The following is a 25,131-nucleotide window of genomic DNA, read 5'->3' on the forward strand; positions in this document are numbered from 1 at the left end:
TCCCTAGAGACAGGGCCTGTTTATTTTATTTCATTTCACAAACACAATGAAAAGAAAAATTCCGCTAATAGGATTGCCGATTCAGCATGCCTAAGCAAGCAACTCCAAGTAAATATAAAGCATCCCAGCACACCTTGAGACTGATGACAAGTCAGGAACAATGACAGGCAACCAGAAACCAACCAGGAGAGTTGTCTCTTACTAAAGGGAGGGGGAGGGAGAGAGAGCAGACAGGAGGGCGCAGCTGTTATAACCAACTCCTGTTGATTTTGTGCCTGCTTCTTTTGGGGCCCCTGTGGCTCCTAGGAGCTGAGGAAGCAGCCAGGTGACTCTCTGGGCTGCCCGAGTGCTTGCATGCATACACGTGAAGTTGCTCCAGTGTCCGACTCTTTGAGACTCGATGGACTGTAGCCCACCAGGCTTCTCTGTCCATGGGATTCTCCAGGCATGAATACTAGAGTGGGTTGCCAGTCCCTTCTCCAGGGGATCTTCCCAACCCAGGGACTGAACCTGAGTCTCCTGGGTCTCTTGCATTGGCAGGTGGCAACTCTGACCAAACCATCACTCTTCCTCCATAGGGAATCTCTCTGCCTATGAAGGAGGGGCTTCCTCTGGTCCAGGTGTGATAAACCTTCTGAGGTCCTGAACCCTGCACTTCAAGCCTTGCTGGCAAAGCATGGTGTCTCCTGGGCCAACACCGCCCTCCTTCTAATACTGACCTGGCACCAGCAGCTCTAACTTGGGGCTGATGGATCATGGCCAGCCTGCATACTGCTGTCAGTCACCTCCTGGGTTGGGCGGGTCTTGAGTGGACCATCTGCATGTTGCCCTTCCCTGTTCTTATCTTTCTCCTTCTCCCAGCAGCTGCCTGTGGTAAGGAAGCCGGTGAGTGAGTGGGCCACTGTCCGCTGGGGGTGGCAGAGAAACCCAAACTGTGCTCTGCGCTGGGCATGTATGGTTCACAAGTCCCCTCCTCTTTCTGGTCATGGTTAGCTCACCTGGAAGGTGGTCTGTGCTTGTTCAGTTCTTAGAAGGTGCAGCTTAAATGTGTCAGAAAACATTTATGATCATAAGCTTACCCTTCACCTCACATCCTATATCCTAGTCAAGAATCTTCCAGAATGTCCCATGCTCTATACCTTCTCCATGCTCTCTCTCCATGCCTCTACTTGGCTATTGAAGTCCTAGCTCCAGCATCACCTCCTCCCTGGTCCTTAGAAGGCCTTATTCCTCCTGCGTGTATCCCCACATCTTGTCTGCATCTAAATGGCAGGTAATTGCCACCCAGTTAACTGCTGTCCACTTCTTAAACCAAGTTCAGGGCCACATCCCAAAGAAATACACCCAAGAGAGGCATCTCAGGCTCAACTTTGTAAAATGCAGGCACGTGAGAGGGGTGAGAAGCACTGGATCCATTTCCAAACCCCGAAATCCTGCTACAGAGGCACCAGACTCAGACCCCCAGTTTTCTTCTAAGATCCAGAAGGTCTTCTGAGCCTGAGAGCCACCATCAGAGGCATCAGGTTGCTTGCACTGCTTTTCATTTTAAGATTCAGCAGTAACTTCTAGGAGCGCTAATCCCTGTGGATGGGAAGTGCTGCTGGCTTCCTTGGTTTTCACTGTCTCTTTGTCACAGGGCAAAGGGCAGAGCACCATTGTGGGGCTGGAGCCTTTTAGATGTGTGACTGTCATATCCACACAGACCTGTGTCTTCAGGAGCCCCTAGGCTCCACCAGGAGGGGGACATCTACATCTCTGCAGGGAGACATGGGCAGGGCACACCCAAGTGTCCACTTGTAGGACAGTGAGGCCTCAGAGGTTTCAGGCTCTCAGGGATGGCAGGCTGGTGGCGGAGAGCTAGAAGACCTGGTTTCGGCCCAATTCTGCCCTTGTAAGCCGTGAGTTTCTTCCTGCTGGTCACAGTGCAACAGAGGTTCATCCTCTTCAACCAGGCTTATTCTCCAGCCCCATTAGGTTCTCTCAGCTCAGCTCAGCTCAGCTCAGTCACTCAGTTATGTCCGACTCTTTGCAACCCTATGAATCAAAGCACACCAGGCCTCCCTGTCCATCACAAACTCCTGGAGTTCATTCAGACTCATGTCCATCGAGTCAGTGATGTCATCCAGCCATCTCATCCTCTGCCATCCCCTTCTCCTCCTGCCCCCAATCCCTCCCAGCATCAGAGTCTTTTCCAATGAGTCAACTCTTCGCATGAGGTGGCCAAAGTACTGGAGTTTCAGCTTTAGCATCATTCCTTCCAAAGAAATCCCAGGGCTGATGTCCTTTAGGATGGACTGGTTGGATCTCCTTGCAGTCCAAGGGACTCTCAAGAGTCTTCTCTAACACCACAGTTCAAAAGCATCAATTCTTCGGCGCTCAGCCTTCTTCACAGTCCAACTCTCATATCCATACACGACTACTGGGAAAACCATAGCCTTGACTAGACGGACCTTAGTTGGCAAAGTAATGTCTCTGCTTTTGAATATGCTATCTAGGTTGGTCATAACTTTTCTTCCTGGGTACCTGGTTTTCTGGTTCTAGGAGATAGAGCAGAGAGATGTTCACATTTGGGGAGAATATTTGGACAATAGAGCAACTGTCATCCAGAAACCACTCACGGGTAGAAGCTGGCAGGGACTTGAGAGTCAGTCAACCCATTTGTGTCTTAAAGCTTAGTGCAGCAAGTTGGAGGGTTTTGTTTTGTTTTAACTTATGAAGGGCACGAACCATTTAGCGCTATGAAGTAACTGAAGAGGCAACATGGTAGTCAAAATTGTCAAGCACCAAACTGTGGTATATACCCATGATGGGGATATGTAGATCACAACCCTGAAGGAAACTCACAGAAATAGGACCAAATCTGGGCTGAGCGGTCTCATCCTATGCCACACCAAGCAATTGATTAGCTTAGTGCTGGCACCTGACTCAGATTAGACCGATCAGAGTTCTTACCTGGGAATTCAAAAACTTGGAACCATTTAGAACATAAGACAGGGTGCTCAAGGCTGGTGTACTGGGACGACCCTGAGGGATGGGATGGGGAGAGAGGTGGGAGGGAGGGTCAGGATGGGGAACACATATACACCCATGGCTGATTCATGTGAATGTATGGCAAAAACCGCCACAATATTGTAAAGTAATTAGCCGCCAATTAAAATTTTTTTAAAAAGTTAAAAAAAAAGAACTTACAAAACAGGAAGAGACTCACAAACTTAAGAGAACCAACTTACGGTTTCCAGGGGTGGGGCCGGGAGAGGATGGGGGAAGGGAGAGTTAGGGAGCCTGGGAGGGACATGCACACGCTACTATATTTAAAATGGGTAACCAACAAGGACTACTGTAGAGCACAGGGAACTCTGCTCAGTGTTATGCAGCAGCCTGGATGGGAGGGGAGTTTGTGGGAGAATGGATACATGTACATGTATGGCTGAGCCTCTTCGCTGTTCACCTGAAACTGTCACAACATTGTTAATCAGCTATACCCCAATTCAGAATAAAAAGTTTTTAAAAAGTGGAAAAAAGATTAAAAATTTGGAACTCTTTGGAGGTGGGAGCATCGAGATGTGAGATAGATGAGTGAGCGTGTTCTCAGCTCATGGAGAAAACCGGGCTGCATGAGATTAACTCAACAGGCAGAGGAAAGGTGGTGCTGGAGTTCCTGGTTTCAGTCATTTCTGTAGCCCTGCTGCAGCTCTTTCCGTGGTTGGATGAGAAACCTTTTTGTCTGAGCTACTTTGGTTGCATTTCTGGTATTTGCAACCCAAAGTGTCCTGACTCACAGAAACAGAAAGCCTGACTCACAGGCTTAGAGCTGGTTGTCCTTAAAACCCTATCTGGATCTTAAGAAAGATCATAGCATCTGTAGGAGATGATGTCAGAAGAGAGTTCTGTAAATTGGAAGTATCTATATTGAAATTACATTAGGCTCCCAGAGAGAGCTTTCAGAACCAAACAAATGAACAAAGCACAACTTCTGGTGTTCCCTAACTGCTTCTGACCTCAGCACCTCCTCATCGATGCTCTGATCTGCTAGGCTGCATCTAACCATCCATGTGTTTCTAGGGTAGAAGCAGCGCTGGACTGGGAGCCCTGCTGCTGTTCCTTTCTGTCACTTTATGTCAAACAAACCACTCACCCTCTGTGGATGTTTCCTCATCTATAAAATGGAGGCCCAAATGGGACTGAAGTTCCAAATTCAAGTGCTGTGACTATCTCTTGGGAAAAGAAAAACAGACCACATGGTCTGACAATTCTTCAGTCATTTGATTCAGTTCAGTACCGTTCAATAAATATTGCTGAGTCACCCCCCTGAGCCAGTTCTGTTTGGAGAGCTGGTGATGTTGTAATGAGCTGGGGAGATGAGGGCTATTCTTATGCAGCTGATGTCCTACTGGGGGCAGCAGAAAAATAAATAAGTCAACCAAGAAATGAACACACAGGGACACTTTGGAGAAAGAGAAGTGCTATGAAGAAAGCAAAATGGGATGCAGAGTGAGTGAGTGAGCTCCTGAAGAGAGCAGGGCAGGCTATTTGAAATGGGGCCAGTCCTAGAAGACCTGGGGCATGAGGCACCATGCTAATAAACCTGTCTTGGTAGGTTGTACACCCAGCATGCAGTGATGGGCCTATGGCCAATGAAGGATGTGGATAAACAGTTGAAGAAATCTCCGTGCACACTGCCTACCCAGTTTTGGTCTCTGCAACCCAAAGAACTGATATCAGACTCAGCTTAAAAAAAAAAAAAGGGGGGGGGTATTAACTGAACAATGGCTTGAGTAAGGAAAAAAATGCCCATCTGAACTCACACTTCCTTTGGCATTTCTTTGCTATGGATGATAGTAACTTAAAACTTTTCCAGGTTAAGGCTGATTTGGCATCAGTGTTTCCCCCTCCCTCCACCTTAGACAATTGGGTCCCATTCAGTTTGCCCAGCTGCTGACATCTTTAGAAATCTGACTTTCACCATTGGGCTTCTAAATCCTTCTTCCATAATGATTCTAATTGTTGGAAGGAAGGTACTAAAGCCTTAGACATTATGGCAGGCACATATCATCATTTAATTCTTATAGGACTGAACTTGGTGAGGTTTTATGACTCAGCCTTGGTCACAAGTTACAAACCAATCATGCCTGAATCTCAGTCCTGGGTTGGTCACCCAGCCACTTGGCTTCTGAGCTTTGCCAGTGGCTCTGCCTACAAACGACAGGAAGCATCCCATAGGAGGCTTTAAACAATGCCATGTTGTGGGAGCTCTGTACCCATTATCAGTTTATCTGCACAATTGCTCTGTGAGGTGTCATGGACATTTTTATCATGACTTGTCAGCATCCCTTATTCTCTTTCTCAGCTTTGCTCCCCCTTTTCAAGGAACTGCACCTGCCTCATCCCAATGAATTGGATCTACAGTCACGGCAATAGATTTTGCCAGGCACCAAAAAAAAGGGAGGGAGGCTTCCAGTCAGCCCAGCTCAGTAGGTGGTTTCCTGGTAACAGAAGAGGCACCTGCTCCCTGTGGCCTGATTCTGCTGTGTGACTGGAAATTATACTTTTCCAGCCCTTCCTATAATTCTATAAGCTGTAAAAAACAAAACGGAACAAAGCAACCCTTCTAGGGATAGAATGGACTTCCTGGGTGGCTCAGTGGTAAAGAATCCACCTGCAAAGCAGGAGGAGACAGGGTTTGATTTCTGGGTCAGGAAGATCCCCTGGAGGAGGGCATGGCAACCCACTCCAGTATCCTTGCTTGGAGAATTCCGTGGACAGAGGAGCCTGGTGGGCTGTAGTCCATAAGGTTGCAACTGAAGCAACTTAGCACACAGCACGTGCAGGGCAAGAATAGAATTTTTTTCCTTGACAGATAGACTCACACAGCAACATAATTATTTCTTTGGCTTCGACACCCTCTGATACCTCAAGGAAGCAGGGGATAATTGGTTTATAGTTCTTTTAAATTAAGCTCAAGTAGAAAGACTGGACTAAGCTTTAAAAAATTCCGCTCTGGTAATTTATGAAATCTGATGGCATTGAAAGAGTCAGAACAATGGTCTTTGAGTCTCCAAAGTCACCTCCCCACATTTTCTCTCCTATGCACAACCCATTTCGCTATCTCTGGTCATCTCATAACTTCATTTAGAGCCACTTTGCAAGACTAGTCTTCCTTGCCAAAACCCTAGTCCTAATACAAATGGAAAAACAAGAGAAAAAATAAAAAAGAAATGTACAAGGGTGTAGTCTACTAGCGCAATTAGCATTAACAATAGCTCCCTTCGACATTAGAAGAAATGGTGCTTTGTGTTTTCCCTTTGGGTTATGATTCTATTTTTAAAAATCTGTTTGATATATGATTTTTGAAGTTAGCTGGGCTCTGAAGTTACTCAACTCTCAGAGACTTGAGTCCAGGGGAAAATGTAGAATGCCCTTTTCTGATGAGGTCACCCTGGAGGTCCAAGGCTGAGCCTCCAAAGCCTCAGTGAAATTGGAAATGTTATCTGTCATTTGTCCAAACCTCCATAGTCACTTCTCAACATGTATTTACCAGCTCCTGTTTGCCCTACTCTGTCCATCACCATTTCATCCTAGAAGCCCCAGCTGCACAGCATTTCGCAGCTTACAAAATGCTTTGCAAACATTCTCAAATGACACTTACCACAGAACTATGAAGCTGGCTAAGAAGGTAGCACCAGCCTCACTTTGAAGGTGAGGAAGCTGAAGCACAGAGAGTTTAAGGGGCTTGCTCAAGGTGACACAGAGCAGCAGGTCTTGAACCAAGGTTTTTTTCTTTGGCTGTGCTGGGTCTTACCTGCGACATGTGGGACCTTCGATCTTCCCTGTGCCCTGCAGGATCTTTAGCTGCAGCATTTGAACTCTTAGCTGTGGCATGTGGGATCTAATTCCCTGACCAGGGATTGAACCCAGGTGCTCTGCATTGAGAGTGTAAAGTCTTAGCCACTGGACCACCAGGGAAGTCCCTTGAACCAAGCTTTCTAACTTAAAAGCCAGTGTGTTTTTCAAGGCCCTGTGGCTCTTTAACATTTTAACTTTGTATGGTCTTACTGCATTGCCGGTGATGGCCCCATTTTCTCCCTATGACACTAGGGTCATCATTCAGATAACCCCTGGGCATCTTGTAAACTGGCAAGGCTTTGGACTGAGTTGCTTGGCCTCTGGCTACAGATCACACCATTTGCCAAGTTAACAGCATGTATTGGTAGCTGTCAGCTTCCATAGCTCCTCCTTTCCTTGGGTGAGCACCCACTGGATTCTGGGAAGACAGAGATGGAGAGCTTCAGGCAGAGAATTCTCTGCGACCACTGGATGTCAGTACTGACCTACACCAGATGGCAGAACCTCTTCCCAAGCCGGGCAGAGCCACCAGCACTGGGATTTAAAATGGAACAGGAGAGGCACGTTGATCAAAAGCTAAGTGTACCGTGACTTCATATTTTAATTAAACAGTTGGGTTTCTGCAGCCCCATCTCTGAAGGCTGCTGTTCTTGGATTCCCCCTCTAAGCTGTTTGGCTTAGCTGTTCTGGACCTGATCTAGCAGGAGAGAGAGCAACTGAGACTCCAAGCAAAGCTGAGGACATCTCTGTTGGCTGGTTAATTTCCTTTCTCAGGATGGTACAACTTCAGATGTAGCAAAAATATCACCAAGCAAAGAATTTCAGTTCAGTTCAGTTCAGTTCAGTCGCTCAGTCGTGTCCGACTCTTTGTGACCCCATGAATTGCTGCACGCCAGGCCTCCCTGTCCATCACCAACTCCTGGAGTTCACTCAGACTCACGTCCATCAAATCAGTGATGCCATCCAGCCATCTCATCCTCTGTTGTCCCCTTTTCCTCCTGCCCCCAATCCCTCCCAGCATCAGAGTCTTTTCCAATGAGTCAACTCTTCGCATGAGGTGGCCAGAGTACTGGAGTTTCAGCTTTAGCATCATTCCTTCCAAAGAAATCCCAGGGCTGATCTCCTTAGTGGCTGCCTTTGAGATGGAGAAATCAGAAGACTTGGAGACCTATGAGATTCTTTAAATTAAAATTATGGCAACGTGTAGTCTGAATAAAATGGAAGAAAAAAAAATGTTACAAAGCAGTCACAAAATGTAGAAGGAGGGGAAGGTAGCATCATGTTCATCTCACTACTCCCAGACCTTCCAAAACGAACTTCCTCTCTGGAGGGACTTCTGACCTTCCTTATTTGGCCACGGCCTCCTGCCAGCTTTGTTTTTTTGCTATTTCTCATCACACCTACACACACCCACACACATTCATGTAAGTCTCCATGTATTTGCCTGTGGTTTTGCCCATCTGCAATTCTCCCACTCTCCTCCAGATTCTCCTCTTAAAAAAAAAGAGAAAACAGTTTTATTGAGATACAATTCACATACCACACAATCCACCAAAAGTGTAAGATAAAATCGTTTTTAGTGTATTCACAGGTATGTGCAATGTTTCACAGTTAATTTTAGAACATTTTCATCACCTTAAAAAGAACCCGATAAGCTTTAGCCATCACTTCCCCAGTCCCCTCAGCCCCAGGCTACCAGCCCTAGACAACCCATAGTCTATTTCCTTTCTGAATAGATTGCCCTGTTCCAGACATTTCATATAAATGGAATGGTACACGTGGTCTTTTGTGACTGGCTTCTTTCATTTAGCATAATGTTCCCAAGGTTTCTGGGTATCGTAGCGTGTCAGAACTTCATTCCTTTCTATGGCCAAATAGAAATATTCTCATTCTCCCTATCTTTCAAAGTTCAGCTGAATCTTCGTTTCCTCCAGGAAGGCTCTGTAGTTCCTCATGCCCTTCTAGACCTCTCCCTGGGATATTTTCAGTGTAGTATGGAATTGTCCCTGTGTCCTTTCTTCTCTTGTCAGATGGGGTCCCAGGCCAGTTCCCTGGGAAGCAGGCTCTTGCACACGAGAAGTTTACTGGAGATGCTCTCATGCCCAGGCTCATGGGGGAGTAACAGGTGCAGGAGTGGGCAGAGGGAGAAGATGAACTGCAGCCCTGCAACCTTGGTCTCAGCCAACCTCCAGGAGCACTAACATGGGAGCGCTTTCAGAGCTGGGCAAAGACTGGGCGTTTCCACCCCCTCATTGAGTCATTGGAGGCAGCTGGTCCCGGAAGAAGGCGTGACCTTGGGCCACTTGTCTCTCTTCAGCCCAGGGCAAGTCCTGGAGAGGGGCTCAGCTGAGGGCCGCAGCTAGCAGCGCCTCCAGTGACTCAGGGAAATGAGGACATCATGGTGTCCACTGTGGATCGGAAGCCCCTTGAAATTGGGGGTCACGTCATTCTTCCTACTTGCCTCTCCCCTCCCCTAGCACCTGAGTTTTGTTCGAAATTGGGCTGTGGAGTCAGGCAGTAATGGATTCAAATCTCAGCTCTGTAGCGTATTATCTGAGGAACCATAGACATGTTCCAATTCCTTTAAGCCTGAGCTTCCTCACCTATGAAATGGGGCTAATAACAGTTCCTACCTTACAAAGTCGCTGGGAATACTGAGTTGATATTTAAAAAGTGTTTAACAAAATTGGTACGTGTGTGTGTGTGTGTGTGTTAGTTGCTCAGTTGTGTTTGAATCTTGCCAACCTCATGGACTGTAGCCCACCTGGATCCTCTGTCCATGGGATTCTCCAGGCAAGAATACTGGAGTGAGGCAGCTATTCCATTCTCCAGGAGAACTTCCTGACTCCAGAAGTTCTGCAGGGATTGAACTCAGGTCTCCTGCACTGCGGGCAGATTCTTTACTGTTTGAGCCACCAGGGAAGCACATATTGGTACATACTAAGCTCTCAATAAGTGTTAGTTACTGTTGTTATTAATGTTATTATTAGCAGATGCTCAAGGCAATCTGATCATCAGCTGACAAAAAAATGGGAGCTGATATATAACATAAGGGGCAACAAATGAATCAGATGTCAATATTGAGATGTTAGTATTCTAAGGCAGAAAGTTATTTTTTAAATTAGGAAATATTTCAAACATTCAGAAAGGTATATGGATTTACTGAATGTTCATGTTCCCATCACTGAAAATGATTTGCAGAATTATAGATATATTTGGAGCCTTTTGGGTACCCCTACCCAATATGCCCCTGCCCCCAAGGTAAATCTTACAGATGATGTTTATCATTCTAGGGAATGTCTCAGTGCTGCTGTGTATGTCTGAATCTCTAGAAAAAATATCATGTTTTCTGTATGTTTTAAAACATTTAGGTAAATGACATCATCCCTTCTGCTTTTTTTTTAACTCTACAGGATGCTTGATGTCAACTGTGTTTTTTGCTGGGACTCTGGCTCATTTATTTTCCCTGCAGTATAAGAATAAAAAGTCTGCTCCCAAAGTATAAGAAGTGGAGGGAAAGAGACCCTTTCTGAGTGAGCTGCTGGGTCCCAACTTCTTTCCAGTCACCCTCATCTTCTGGGGGAGGTAGTGTAGCCTAGAGGTTAAAGCCACTGGAGCTGGATTCTGTAGGTTTGAATCCCAAGTCTACCATCTGGGGAAACTTGGGTAAGCTCCTTAACCTCTCTGTGCCTTGTTGCCTCATTTGTAACACGAGAACAATAACACCTCATGCCTACTTTAGAGGACTCCTTGGGAACACTTCACAAAGAAGCTCGAGGTGTGGTTCCAGCAGGGTCAGCTAGGACTCCTCTACTTGGGTTGTTTCTAAGCAGATGACATGGAACGTAGCTCCATGAAGCATCATCCCAGTCGCTGGCCTGATTCCTTCTCTGTAGGGGAGGGCAGCTTTACAGACCTCAATTTTCCACATTTGGGAAAGCTGGGATGCTGACATGGAAAGCTGACTGTTCGATTTGTGGTTCCATATCCTGCTGGTGGCTCCTGGCCCAGTTGTGTAGAAAGGGCTCCTGGCTCCCATCTGTCACTGCCTTTGAACTGTCCAGCTCCCTCGAGGCCAGTCTTAGTATAGCCCCCATTGCACAGATGAGCAGATGGGCTCAGGGATGTAAGCTGACCTGCGATTAATAAGTGAGCTGTGCTGTGCTCAGCTGCTTCAGTCGGGTCTGACTTTTTGTGATCCCATGGTCCGTAGCCCACCAGGCTCTTCTGTCCCAGGATATTCCTGGCAAGAATACTACAGTGGGTTGCCATTTCCTTCTCAAGAGGATCTTCCTGACCCAGGGATGGAACCCATGTCCCCATTGTTGCAGGTGGATTCTTTACCTGCTGAGCCATTGGGAGCCCAACCTCCCAGAGACCAGAATCCGTCTCCTTATTCCAAATCCTGTGACCTACAGCTGTCTAGTTGGCCTCCCCAAATTCTATCAGTGATTTTCAGCCTTTTGTTTTCTTGCTTGAGAGCAGGGCAGGACTGGAGGCTGGGGAGGGAAGAGAAGCAGTTTTCAGGACCACTCACCCCATGGGAGGCATGACCTGCTGCTGGCCTTGCAGGATCAACAATCACACGGCAGAAAGCCATGTTAGAACCAGAGGCTGTTTTGTGGATTTTTCTATCTTTCCTCAATGACTTTAGCTGAGTCATCAAAATGTATTTTCCGAAAGGCTGAACAGCCAGCAGGGTGGGTGTGAGGGGGATCAGTGGGTGGGTGACGAGCATGGAGGCAGATGGTGGTCAGGCAGCTCAGCTTGCATTCATCCAGATGCGCAAGGTTTGCCTTGCCTCACCTTGAAACGCAGTTTCCATGTGGGAAAATTTGTCAAGGTAGACAAATTCTCTCCGTTTTGAAATGTCTTATGACTATTCTTACATGCAGTTATTTATTTTAAAAGAGTTCACAGTGGCAGAGCTCACTGCCATCAATCAGTTTCAATTTCCATTACAAAACCAATTTTGGAAGGTGATGGTGTCTGCTACTTCACCTTCTTCAGGACTTAAACTTTATGTTTTTCTATTTAAAAAGGAAGCAGTTTGTGTATATGTTTTAAGAAACTAAGGGCCTGGACTCTTTGGGGGTGGGTTAGCAGTAGGAACTTAGGCAAGAAAATTGATAGTAAAGAGGTTTCAACTCCCATGATAACTTTGACCAATTTGTATTGGGTGACTGGAGTGTTGAGTTGAGAAGGATTCTGAGACTGTGTACAGCATCAGTGGACAAGAGCTGTGGTTGATTAGTGATGTCTGTCATGAATCTCTGCATGGGAAGGGAGAGCCCAGAGAGAACCTTGCAAACACTCATTTGTAAATAGAGTAAGCTTCGTAGTTTTCTCCTAAGACAAACCTTTATTTCTTTGTAGCACTTGATGGTTTGGAAAGCATTTTCATGTGCTTTGTATTCATTGAACCACTCCATCATCTGTGTGAACTAAGTAGGGCTAATCTGTTTTCATATTAATTCATTTATCCATTAATATTTATTGGCAATTACTGTACTAGGCTGTGGTAGATTACGTATAAGGAGGATGACCACCAATGTCTTCCCTTCCAGTTCACGAATGCTGTCCCTCAACAAGAAATAGAATCAAATTTCCTTCCAGCATCTGGCCTGCTCTTACTGATGTGCTTGACTAATAAGATGCAGCTGAAATGATATTCGGGGACTTCTAAGGATAGGTCTTCAGAGCCTCTTTCAGCCTATGTCTTCTTGAAGTGTTTGCTTTTGATTACACTTCTGGGACTAGAGAGAGGGTCCCAGCTGAGCCCAATCTTCCAGCCATCCCACTGCAGCACCAGTGATATGGGAAGCCGTCTTGGACTCTCCAGCCCAGCTAGCGGCCAGCTGAATGTCACTGAGTCACCCCAGTGGAGACTGTGTATAACAGAAGAATCACCAAGATGACTCCTGTATAAATTCCTGATTCACAAAATCATGATGTGAAACGAGTGTTATTTTAAGTGAGTAAGTTTTGGGATAGTTACGTAGCAGTACGTAACTGGGACATTGACACTAGGCTTCCAGAGATGAGTAAGACCCAGTTTCAATCCATAAGCACAGCCTCTTGGGAGAGATGGACCCATGAACACACAAATCATAATTTGGTGAAACCAAACATGTACAAGATTACTCTAGTTCAAAGGAGGCTATTTTGACCCTGCCCATGTTTCATGGTAAAACTAAGGTGAGGAACTGAGGACAGTTCTTGGATTTTTCTAGGTCCCATATGTCTTCTCAGGGCTTCCCTGGTGGCTCAGATGGTAAAGAATCTGCCTGCAAATGCCAGAGACCTGAGTTCAATCCCTGGGTTGGGAAGATCCCCTGAAGAAGGGAATGGCTACCCACTCCAATATTCTTGCCTGCAGAATCCCCATGGACAGAGGAGCCTTGTGGGCTACAGTCCTGGGGTCACAAAAAGTTGGACACAACTCAGCAACTAGACACACATATGTCTTAGTGTGAGGCAAAGGCGGAGTCCTTCTGGCTTGAGTCAGTCAGATGGAAGTGGACCATTGTCCACCTGGTTCTCTGTGTGTGACTGTGTGAAAGAGGATCTTTTGGGTCACAGGATCAGAGATGCACTCAGGTTGTTCCAGATTACAACAGAAACTGAAATGCTCCACCTCCTCAAGCAGCCATGTCTCAGGAAGACTCCTCTCCCTCCAACATCATTCCCCTCCTCTCAGCAAATCGTTCCACTGCTCATGCTCATATTTAGTAACGATTTTCTGCAGCTCTCAGTGCCCCAGGAGAGAGTCTGGTTGGTTTAGCTTCTGCTCTAGGACAGAGCTTTGGTTCCAAGTCAATCATAAATCCTGCCTTTGGGGCTGTGTCCAACTCCTGGTGAACTAGGTGCAAAGCATGGTAGACCCTCTATGGGCATCTTAGAAGAGGTTTATGAGAAAGCAGACCCCTGAGCTGCCCCCACAAGGGGAAGAGTCTTTGGCAGGCATGATTATGAGTGCTGGAGTTAGGGCTGAACTGTGCAAACTGATCACCCCTTGCAAATTACAGGCTGTGGCTCTGAACCCAGAATTCCCGGTTTCCAACCAATTGGCCAAACCCAGTGGAAGTGGACCAGGTGCATCCAGGGGAGGCCACTTTTGAGAATAAATTCCCTTGGGAAACTCCGAGGGCAGCTTAAATCTCAAGAAAGCAACTCATTAGGAGCTTGGGAAGCTGTTTAATTGCCCTGTCCAGCCAAGATGCAGTGCTGCCTGGCCAGCTTGCTGAAAAGTAATGAATTCACTAGAAGTCCCAGCTCCCTCCCTGCCTGCCCAGGTTCCCTCTTGCTTCCTCTTCGTCCTCTCACCCCAGGCACTGTGGCCCCCTGTTGCCCAGAGGCCCTTGAGTGGTGCTCTGTAACCTGTCCGTCCCTGGGGCAATCAGATTCTCGGAAAGAATATACAGAACCAGGCAAAGGGATGTTTTGCTGAACTGTTAATGTAATCACTTGCAAGTTATGTTAACAAAGGTAGAAGGAGTAAATCACATAGAAATACTACTCATCTCTGCTTAGAAAAGTATGACAGTTCAAGAAATCCATCCAGTCTTGGAAAAGCTGTGATTTTTGGTTGCCATGGCAACACCCGCCTCCTCTCTGGAGCTACCCTGGAGCAGGCTAGTTGCAGGCTGCAGGATAGTGCAGTGGGGGCAGAGAACCACTGGAAAGGGAGCTGGGAGGTTGTGTTCTAGTTCCAACTCCGCTGGGGACCAGTCCCTCTGAGCTTCCCAAAGAGGAGTGCTGCATTATAGATCTCAAAAGTCTTTTCCAGCAGGAACATTCCATAGTAATTATCTATCCATTTATTTCGATCTATGTTTACTGCCTCGCACCGTTTCCGGGATCTTGGTTCCCCAACCAGGGATTGAACGCAGGCCAAGTCAAAGTGCCAAGTCCTAACCCTTGGACTGCCAAGGAATTCCCCCATCCACGGTAATTATCTGAAGTCAAGGGACCTTAGACCTTTTTAAGGGGATCTAGCGGGCTGCCGTCTATGGGGTCGCACAGAGTCGGACACGACTGAAGCGACTTAGCAGCAGCAGCAGCGTGTGAAACTTCTTGGTACTAGGAGACATTCTCCCACAGGCTGGGTTAAGGTGGGAGGCGGAGCTTCCAGGTCCCTGAGGAAGGCCAAGCCCAGCAGAGGGCGTCTCTTCGTTCTTGTCCACTAGGGGGCAGCACTTAACTGTGCTGGCCACTGGCTCTCTCCCCTGGAACCTGGAATCTCGAGTGACCCAAAGAGGCAGAGGCTGTTCCGCCTGGTAGTCGCTGTTGCTGGTGTAATGACTGTGACCGGGAGTGTCCTCTGGTGCCAAGAGTGATGTCTCAGTCAAGCTTTTCTTGTGGCATGACCGTGACTGTGTTCTCTGTTAACTTGGTCTTGCCTCTTTTTTTTGCTTCTTGTTTAATTTTCTAAGGAATGGCTTCCCAGGTGGTGCTAGCGGTAGGCTTTCATCCCTGGGTCAGGAAGATCCCCTGGAGGAAAAAAATGGCAACCCGCTCCAGTATTCTTGCCCGGAGGAATACCATGGACAAAGGAGCCTGGCAGCTACAATCCACAGGGCTGCAGAGTCAGACACGACTGAGAGACTTAGCACAATACTTTCAGTAAGGATTTGGTATTTTCTCTTAGGTTGGCCAGGGTTGATTTTTCTCTCTCTCTTTCTGTCAGTTTAGTGGCAGCTTGGGGTTTCACATGTCAGGTGACTCTCAGCCGATTCTTCCTATATCACCACCATCTCACATCCACTTGACTTTAATCATCTCTGTTACTGGAATATCTTACAGTATTAGTTTTCTGTGGCTAATGTATTAACAACAAAGTACCCAAAGCTTAAACAGTGTGAATGTATCTTAGAGTTCTTAGGTCAGATGTCTTATACAGGTCTCACTGGGCCAAAATCGAGGTGTCAGCCAGGCTGCTCTTCATTCTGGACGGTCTGGGGGAGAATCCATTTCCTTTATCTTTTCTGGCTTCTAGAAGTTTCTCATGTTCCTTGACTCATGGCCCCCTCTTCGTCCACCTGCAAAGCCAGCAGTAGCTGGTTATGTCTTTCTCCCATTGAATCACTCACTGTTCTTTCTGCCTCCTTCTACATTTAAGGATCCTTGTGACCACTTTGGTCCCATCCATATAATCCAGGATAATCTTTCAATTTTCAGGTTAGCAGACTACCAACTTTAATTCCATTTGAAGCCTAATTCCCCTTTGTCAAGATAGGTAACATATTTCCAGGTTCCAGGGATTAAGTCAGGAACATTTGGTGGGGGGTGTGTGTGTGTCCTATTTTGCATGGGCTTAATGGGTAGCTCAGTGGTAAAGAATCTGCCTGCTAATGCAGGAGATGCAGGAGACACAGGTTTGATCCCTGAGTAGGGATGATCCCCCCCTGGAGAAAGAAGTGGCAACCCACTCCAGCATTCTTGCCTGGGAAATCCCACGGACAGAGGAGCCTGGTGGGCTACAGTCCATGGGGTCGCAAAGAGTAGGACACGACTTAGCGACTGAGCATGCACATGTCATATTTTGCCTTCCGTACTCACTTTCTCGCCGCAGTCAGGATCTCTCATCCTGAAAAACCATTTCTTTGGTCCTGCTACCTGTGTGCATGTGCTACCCAGCTCTCCTGGATTCCATGCTAAGCTCCTTGGAGGAGGGTCTACTCTTGCTGTTTCCCATCCTTTTTTACCCACTCCTTAAAAAAAAAAAACTCAGATATGATTCACACACCACAATAGTCACTCTTTTGAAGTGTATAATTCAGTGGTTTTAGTGTGTTCACTATAGTGTGAAGCCATCAGCACTATCTAATTCTAGAACATTATCATTGCCCTAAAAAGAAACCCTATACCCATCAGCAGTCACTCCCAAGTCCTCCCTTCCTCAGTCTCCGGCAACTGCTAAACTTCTGTCTCCGGATCCACCTATACTAGCCTGGACAGTTCATATAAATGTAATCATAGAACACGTGGCCATTTGTATCTGGCTCATTTCACCAAATTCCCTGGTAGCTCAGGTGGTAAAGAATCCACCTGCCTTGCAGGAGACCCTGGTTCGACTCCTTGGTTTGGAAGACCCCCTGGAGAAGTGAATGATAACCCACTCCAGTATTCTTGCCTGGAGAATTCCATGGACAGAGGAGCCTGGCAGGCTACAGTCCATGGGGTCGCAAAGAGTCGGACACGACTGAGTGACTTTCACTTCATAGTGTTTCCAAGTGTCATTCATTCTTACATATCTACCAACCTGGCTTCCATGAACCTTCCCCATGCTTCACTTGCTGAGATCCCTGTAACATCCACTTGGTTCAGTTCAGTTCAGTTCAGTTGCTCAGTCGTATCCGACTCTTTGTGACCCCATGAATAGCAGCACGCCAGGCCTCCCTGTCCATCACCAACTCCTGGAGTTCACTCAGACTCACGTCCATTGAGTCAGTGATGCCATCCAGCCATCTCATCCTCTGTTGTCCCCTTCTCCTCCTGCCCCCAATTCCTCCCAGCATCAGAGTCTTTTCCAATGAGTCAACTCTTTGCATGAGGTGGCCAGAGTACTGGAGTTCCAGCTTTAGCATCATTCCTTCCAAAGAACACCCAGGACTGATCTCCTTTAGAATGGACTGGTTGCATCTCCTTGCAGTCCAAGGGACTCTCAAGAGTCTTCTCCAACACCACAGTTCAAAAGCATCAGTTCTTTGGTGCTCAGCTTTCTTCACAGTCCAACTCTCACATCCATACATGACCACTGGAAAAACCATAGCCTTGACTAGATGGACCTTTGTTGGCAAAGTAATGTCTCTGCTTTTGAATATGCTATCTAGGTTGGTCATAACTTTTCTTTCAAGTAGTAAGCGTCTTTTAGTTTCATGGCTGCAGTCACCATCCACTCAGTTGCTTCCAAATTTCATGGCCTTTCATGGCCTTAGTCAGTCACTGGTAGCAACCTCCCTCTTGGAACACTCCATCCTTGGCTTCCACCATGATGCCCCTTCCTGGTTTTCCTTCCATCTTACGTCCTTGCTTCTCCTCTGGCCTTAGTCTCTCCCCTGGCCTTCTGAAAAGAACTGCCCCCAATGGTCAGCCTAGGTTCTCTGCTGTTTCCTGTATCCCAGAGGTTCTAACACCCCACGCTGGGACCTTAGATTGTAGATAACATTTTTGTGCGTGCATCTGTAGCTTTCATCTGCTTCTCAAATGGGTCCATGAATAGTAAAGTGTTAAAAGCCACAGCTATGTAATCTTTCTGCCTTTGAGAAGAGAGGTTGCCAAGAAACTCTGGGTTGCAAGTGACAGAAACCCAACTTAAGCCAAGTTGGACAAAGAGGGAATTTAGAAGCTTACATGCCTGGAGTAGCTCAAAGAACTCAAGGAAGCACAGCAGCTTTGTGGATTTGGGTGAACTGGAATCAGGAGCATGCTGCTGTCAGAATTCTTTATTTTTCAACTCTGCTTGGCTTATTCTCTCCTTAAAATTAGCTTTTTCACACACCACAGAGGCTGGTACCCGGCAGCCCTCAATTTCTTCTCACTCTGGGACTAAAAAACCAAGCCCTTCTCCTCCAACTGCAACTTAACAGTCCCGAGGCAGGGCTCTGAGCACCCTGTGTTGGGTCATATCCTCATCACTGGAGCAGTCACGTGGCCAAGCGAGTTGTGTGCTAGGATTGTGTTAGGTATCCTCGTATATTGTGGGGCAGGGCTCAGCGGTCCTGCCAGATGCCCCTAATGGGCATGAAGGGGGAGCAGCTCTTAGAAGAGGTGTGTGTGCATGTGCTGGACAGTGAGAAACAGCAGATGTTTCCTTCAGGAGCCTGCCAGCCACTGTTGCCATGACTACCACCATGTGGCTAACTCCCAGTTATCCAGATGTCTCCTGAGGCCTACCTGGTGGTCCACTGGCATCCCCAAACTGAGCATCTCTGGGGTCCCCAGTCTTGTCAATGGCACCTCTCAGCAAGTCTCCCAAGCTTCTCCCAGTTTCTTGCCCCATTGAATCACTGTTCCCACTCCTGCCTAGGTAGTGGTGCAGGCCCATCTATCTTTGCATTTCAACATCGTTCCCAGCCCTTGTTCTCATCCCCAAGGCTCCCCGCCTAGGGAAGACCCTCAGTGCCTGTGCCTCAATCCACCCTCCTGAACTCTTAGTGAGACTCCCTGCCTCAAGGCAGATTCAGCCACCATCCATGGAGCCTCTACTCCATGCCAGAAATGTGCTCAGCATCACTTAAAAAAAAATCCTCATAACAATTCCATGAGTAAGATAGTGTTATTGCTGATTTATAGGTTAGGAAAGTGAGCTTTAGTAAATTAAGGGCTTGCTGAAAGAGGCAGAGGTGGTGGAGGAGAAGAATCACAAGGAGAGATAAGAAAGCCTTCCTCAGTGATCAATGCAAAGAAATAGAGGAAAACAATAGAATGGGAAAGACTAGAGATCTCTTCAAGAAAATTAGAGATACCAAGGGAACATTTCATGCAAAGATGGGCTCTATAAAGGACAGAAATGGTAGGGACCTAACAGAAGCAAAAGATATTAAGAAGAGGTGGCAAGAATACACAGAAGAACTGTACAAAATAGATCTTCACGACCCAGATAATCACGATGGTGTGATCACTCACCTAGAGCCAGACATCCTGGAATGTGAAGTCAAGTGGGCCTTAGAAAGCATCACTATGAACAAAGCCAGTGGAGGTGATGGAATTCCAGCTGAGCTATTTCAAATCCTGAAAGATGATGCTGTGAAAGTGCTGCACTCAATATGCCAGCAAATTTGGAAAACTCAGCAGTGGCCACAGGACTGGAAAAGGTCAGTTTTCATTCCAATCCCAAAGAAAGGCAATGCCAAAGAATGCTCAAACCACTGCACAATCGCACTCATCTCACATGGTAGTAAAGTAATGCTTAAAATTCTGCAAGCCAGGCTTGAGCAATATGTGAACCATGAACTTCCAGATGTTCAAGCTGGTTTTAAAAAAGGCAGAGGAACCAGAGATCAAATTGCCAACATCCAATGGATCATCAGAAAAGCAAGAGAGTTTCAGAAAATCATTTATTTTTGCTTTATTGACTATGCCAAGGCCTTTGTATGTGTGGATCACAATAAACTGTGGAAAATTCTGAAAGAGATGGGCATACTAGACCACCTGACCTGCCTCTTGAGAAATCTGTATGCAGATCAGGAAGCAACAGTTAGAACTGGACATGGAACAACAGACTGGTTCCAAATAGGAAAAGGAGTGCATCAAGGTTGTACATTGTCACCCTGCTTATTTAACTTATATACAGAGTACATCATGAGAAATGCTGGGCTGGAGGAAGCACAAGCTGGAATCAAGATTGCTGGGAGAAATATCAATAACCTCAGATATGCAGATGACACCACCCTTATGGCAGAAAGTGAAGAAGCACTAAAGAGCCTCTTGATTAAAGTAAAAGCGGAGAGTGGAAAAAGTTATCTTAAAGCTCAACATTCAGAAAACTAAGATCATGGCATCTGGTCCCATCACTTCATGGCAGATAGGTGGGGAAACGGTGCAAACAGTGGCTGACTTTATTTTTCTGGGCTCCAAAATCACTGCAGATGGTGACTGCAGCAATGAAATTAAAAGATGCTTACTCCCTGGAAGGAAAGTTATGACCAACCTAATAGCATATTCAAAAGCAGAGACATTACTTTGCCAACAAAGGTCCATCTAGTCAAGGCTATGGTTTTCCCAGTGGTCATGTATGGATGTGAGAGTTGGACTGTGAAGAAAGCTGAGTGCCAAAGAACTGATGCTTTTGAACTGTGGTATTGGAGAAGACTCTTGAGAGTCCCTTGGACTGCAAGGAGATGCAACCATTCTAAAGGAGATCAGCCCTGGGTGTTCTTTGGAAGGAATGATGCTAAAGCTGAAACTCCAGTACTTTGGCCACCTCATGCGAAGAGTTGACTCATTGGAAAAGACTCTGATGCTGGGAGGAATTGGGGGCAGAAGGAGAAGGGGATGACAGAGGATGAGATGGCTGGATGGCATCACCGACTTGATGGATGTGAGTTTGAGTGAACTCCGGGAGATGGTGATGGTGATGGACATGGAGGCCTGGCGTGCTGCGATTCATGGGGTCACAAAGAGTTGGACAAGACTGCGCGACTGAATTGAATTGGCCTGAACTGAAGACTGCATAATATGATAGTTATAAGACAGTTATGGTGGTGGTTTATTTGGTAAGTCATGTTCGACTCTTGTGACCTCATGGACTGTAGCCTGCCCACTCCTTTGTCCATAGGATTCTCCAGGCAGGAATACTAGAGTGGGTCGCCATTCCCTTCTCCAGGGGACATTCCTGACCCAGGGATCAAACTTGGGTTGCCTGAACTGCCGGTTCCGGGGGAAAGGGGGGAGAGCTGTACTGTCCTGGCTGCCCTAGAGGAGGCACCCTGTGGCCTCCTCTGGGCAGCTTCCACAGGCTCTGTTGTTTGTTTGCTTGTTAAAGTGCTGGTTTTCAGTCTCTCCCCGTAGCCCACAAAATAAGCTGCAAATGAGGACCTTGCCTGTCTTCTTCAGGACCAGTGCTAGACCATGAGAAGGTGCTCGTTACATACTGGCTAGGTAGATGGATGGTTGGATGGCCTGGAGGGAGAAGGAAAAGAGTTTCTAGTTAAAGTCCTAGAATGAGATATTCTGAATTGTTACTATACCACCCAGTGTTGTCATTCAGTTGCTAAGTGGTATCTGACTCTGTTGTGACCCCATGGACTGCAGCCCACCAGGCTCCTCTGTCCATGGAATTTCCCAGGCAAGAGTACTGGGGTTGCCATTTCCTTCTCCAGGGGAACTTCCCAACTCAGGAATCGAAATCTCCTGCTTGGCAGGCAGATTCTTGACTACTGAGCCACCAGTTCCACCCAAGCGGTCATTTATTTTCTACTGAGTAGATCAAGTGTGCCTGAATAGGGAAACCCTGCAAGGACATGGCCTCCAGCCAGGTATAGCAGTCTCCGTGCTCCCAGGCCCTCCAGGCTGCTCCTCCCACAGCCAACCTCCTGCTGTAGAACACTGGGCTGCTCTCTAATTGACCTTGAAAGAGGCGCTGTTTACAGCTGCAACTTAGCAGCCATTGATCTTGAATTGATTGAGCCACCATTTTGAAAAGGAGAACCACAGGAACGGGGACAAAGAACCCCATGTCCTGAGGATTTCACACCATCCATTTACCTCCTTTGCATCCAGTGTGTGTGTTAAAAAAAATAAATAAACAAACAATTAATGAATTACTTAGAAGAGGAAACAGGTCCAAATTTTTCTCAGCAGGAGGGCACACTGGCTGCCTAGATCTTTGAAAGGGCATTCCCAGCCCTCATTAGTTCAAACTGGAGAGGTCTGTCCATTGTCCCAAGCCGGCAGCTGATCAGGGCTCAGAGGGTTGGGGCTTCGTCAGACATTGTAAACTCTTTGGATCTGCTTGGTTTTTTTTTGTTTTGTTTTGTTTTGTTTTTTTTTTTTGTGGCAGTTCCAGCACTTGGCAGGGCACCCGGAAAGAGCAGAAAACCTGAGTTCTCCTCTTGGCTCTGCCTGGCTGAGCTCGACTGGGCAAGTGACCTCCCTTTTGGGGCCTCAGATCACTCGTGTGTAAAATGAGGGGGTTGGAAAAGAACATTGGTTTCTAAACCTTTTACTTTTTTTGCCCTGAAATGTGTTCTTTAAATGAAAGCTAAGTGGGTCTCCTCTTCCCCTCCAGCACACTGAAATGAAAGTTGGAAAAAAAGATGGGATAGGAAGAGGCAATGGGGTCCCCTATGCCCCCACTCCCAATCTCCAGTCTGAGAAGCAGGATCCACGGAACTGCCCGGCTTCTGTGGCATGCAGTGTGGAAACCACTTCATGCTCTCCTGCCCAGCTCTAATTGGAGTTGTTCCTCATCAGAAGAAGCCTAATGTTTGTAGTATCTAGGAGTTGTGCATGGTTGCTAGTAATAAAGTGTTAGACACTCAGTCATGTCCGACACTTTGCGACCTCATGGACTGTCATCTGCCAGGTTCCTCTGTCCGTGAATTTCTCCAGGCAAGAATACTGGAGTGGGTAAACATTCCCTTCTCCAGGGGATCTTCCCAACCCAGGGATCTAATCCAGGTCTCTTGCATTGCAGGCAGTTTCTTTATCTTCTGAGCCACCACAGGAACCTGATAAGTAAAAGTTTAAGCAGATTGGGAGGGTTGTTCATTCATTCGGTAATGAGAAGTCTGAAGGCAGGCACTCCACGACTAGTATGGTAGCTCCCTAGCATCATGTGGGAGAAGAGTTCCAGATTCCTTTTATTTTTCTATTCCTTTATTCTGAGCATATGGCTCCCATCCTCAAAGTTGGCTCATGGTTAGAAAATAGCTGCTGAAGCTCCAGACATCACACTCACATTCTAAATAAGAAAAAGGTGAAAGGGAAGAAGGGCAGACAAACATTTGCCAATTCAGTCTGCTCCTTTTAAAAAGTTTCCCCAGGTGCATTACCGGAGATTCCAGCTGATGTCACCTTGGCAAGAACAGTCTCACATGAGTACTGGGTGCAAATGAAGCCAGGAAACTTTAGTATCATCATTTTTTAAAACCAAGGTGTATTGGCACCCAGCATAAAATCGGCATTCTGCTAATAATGACAAGGAGAGACTGGATATTGGGTGGGCCACAGGATAAATCAACAGCTAACAGCTCTGGAGCACTTATTAAATACCATGCATGTATTATGTCATTTAATTTTCATAACTGCCCAGTGAGGTAAACACTCATCATTCCCATTTTATAGCTGAGAAAGTCAGAGCTCCAAGAAGTTAAGTGACTTGGCCACAGCAAACAAGTGATGAAGCCAGGATATTAACCCAGACACTCAAGCTAGAGTCCAAACCCTTAACCACCAGATTATACTGCTATGGTAAAGACCAAAATGTAGATTACATGCAGGGCTTTTCAATGCTGTTTCAGCATCTTGACAAAAGAGAGACACAGCAGTCCACAGAGAGCCAGCGCCTGCCTTTTCTCCTCCTCTGCAGTTTCCACATTCTCTTTCTCTAAGGACGACCGCAGTGGCAGACTGAATTGGCTATGATGCATTTACCAGAAGGTAAGTGTTTTAGATACGGTTTGGAGGGAGTTCAGGGGAAACATTTTCAGGGACTTGACTTACAGAAATGATTGATGAAGCAAGATTAAAAGAACTAAGTCTATTATGGGCTGGCACAGTATGAAAGGCAGGGAGGGAAGAAGGCAGCATGGAAGTTGAGCACGTAGGCAGCCTGAGAGTTCCAGAAACCTAGAGGAAGGCTGTGCTCCACGAAGCAGAGGGCTCACAGCTCAGATCCCATTGGAAAAGGACCAACAGCAAGCCTGTGGCAATGTCTTTAAGTCGTTTCATATTTACAGACCACTTGGGACACTTTTTTCTCTTTTAATCATCACAATATTATCCCAGGTGACATCACATACCCCAGGCAGTGGGAGATCCAGGAGTGTGGACGGCATCAAAAGCAGCATCTTGGGCTTCCTTGTTGGTCCAGTGGTTAAGAATCTGCCTGCCAGTACAGAGGACAAGGGTTTGATCCCCAGTCCAGGAAGCTCCCACATGCTTCAGAGCAACTAGGCCCGGGCACCAAAAACTACCAGCTCACATGCCACAATTACTAAAGTTGCCTGCATACCCTCGGGCCCATGCCCCACAAAAGAGCAGCCAACTCAGTGAGAAGCCCACGCACCACAACTAGAAAGTAACACCCGCTTACCACAACACGAGAGAAAACCCATGTGCAGCAATGAAGACCCAGAGCAGCCAAACATAAATAAATTAAATTAAAAAGTGGCATCTTCATTCAGTACATCCACCGACATGTCATAGTTGCACATAAAAGTTCTCTGTAGCTAATGCAGCTTAGAACCAAATCCATGGACATAGCCCTTGTGGATCAGGATTTCTCTTAAGGGAAGTGCAACTTCAGCTTGTTCATCAGGAGGCAGACTTCCAGAAGGGAAAGTAGGAATACTCCACTGTAAGACCAAGGAGTAATGCAAACGAAATTCTCGTGAGCCAACACAGAAAGAGCTAGCTCCTAACCTGGCATTTTATTTTCTAATTGAGTTCTTTTTTAATGGGGGCTTTCTGGGCTTTTCGTAACATTCTATATCTTGATCCACTTGTGAAAACTCATTGTGCTTTATTATTCATATTTGCCTTTTCTTTACCAAAAACACAAAAACAAAAACGGGCATCTTAAATATTTCAAGGTGCTAAAATGGTATTCTGCTTAAGAAT

At 46.6% G+C, this 25,131-nt stretch overlaps 1 long non-coding RNA gene across 3 annotated transcripts in view; it reads right to left on the minus strand.

Moving 5' to 3' along the window:
- The window catches only part of LOC121817669 (uncharacterized), a 108,937-nt gene continuing 83,806 nt past the window's right edge, over positions 1-25,131 (minus strand). For 2 of the 3 annotated variants that reach the window (XR_006057719.2, XR_009598051.1), the window contains one exon: positions 1-25,131. This exon is cut by the window's right edge and continues 12,570 nt beyond it. This is a non-coding gene — a long non-coding RNA (uncharacterized LOC121817669). The other variant, XR_009598052.1, reaches the window with a different exon arrangement.

This window comes from Ovis aries, chromosome 22 (genome assembly GCF_016772045.2).
Source record: "Ovis aries strain OAR_USU_Benz2616 breed Rambouillet chromosome 22, ARS-UI_Ramb_v3.0, whole genome shotgun sequence".
NCBI lineage: Eukaryota > Metazoa > Chordata > Mammalia > Artiodactyla > Bovidae > Ovis > Ovis aries.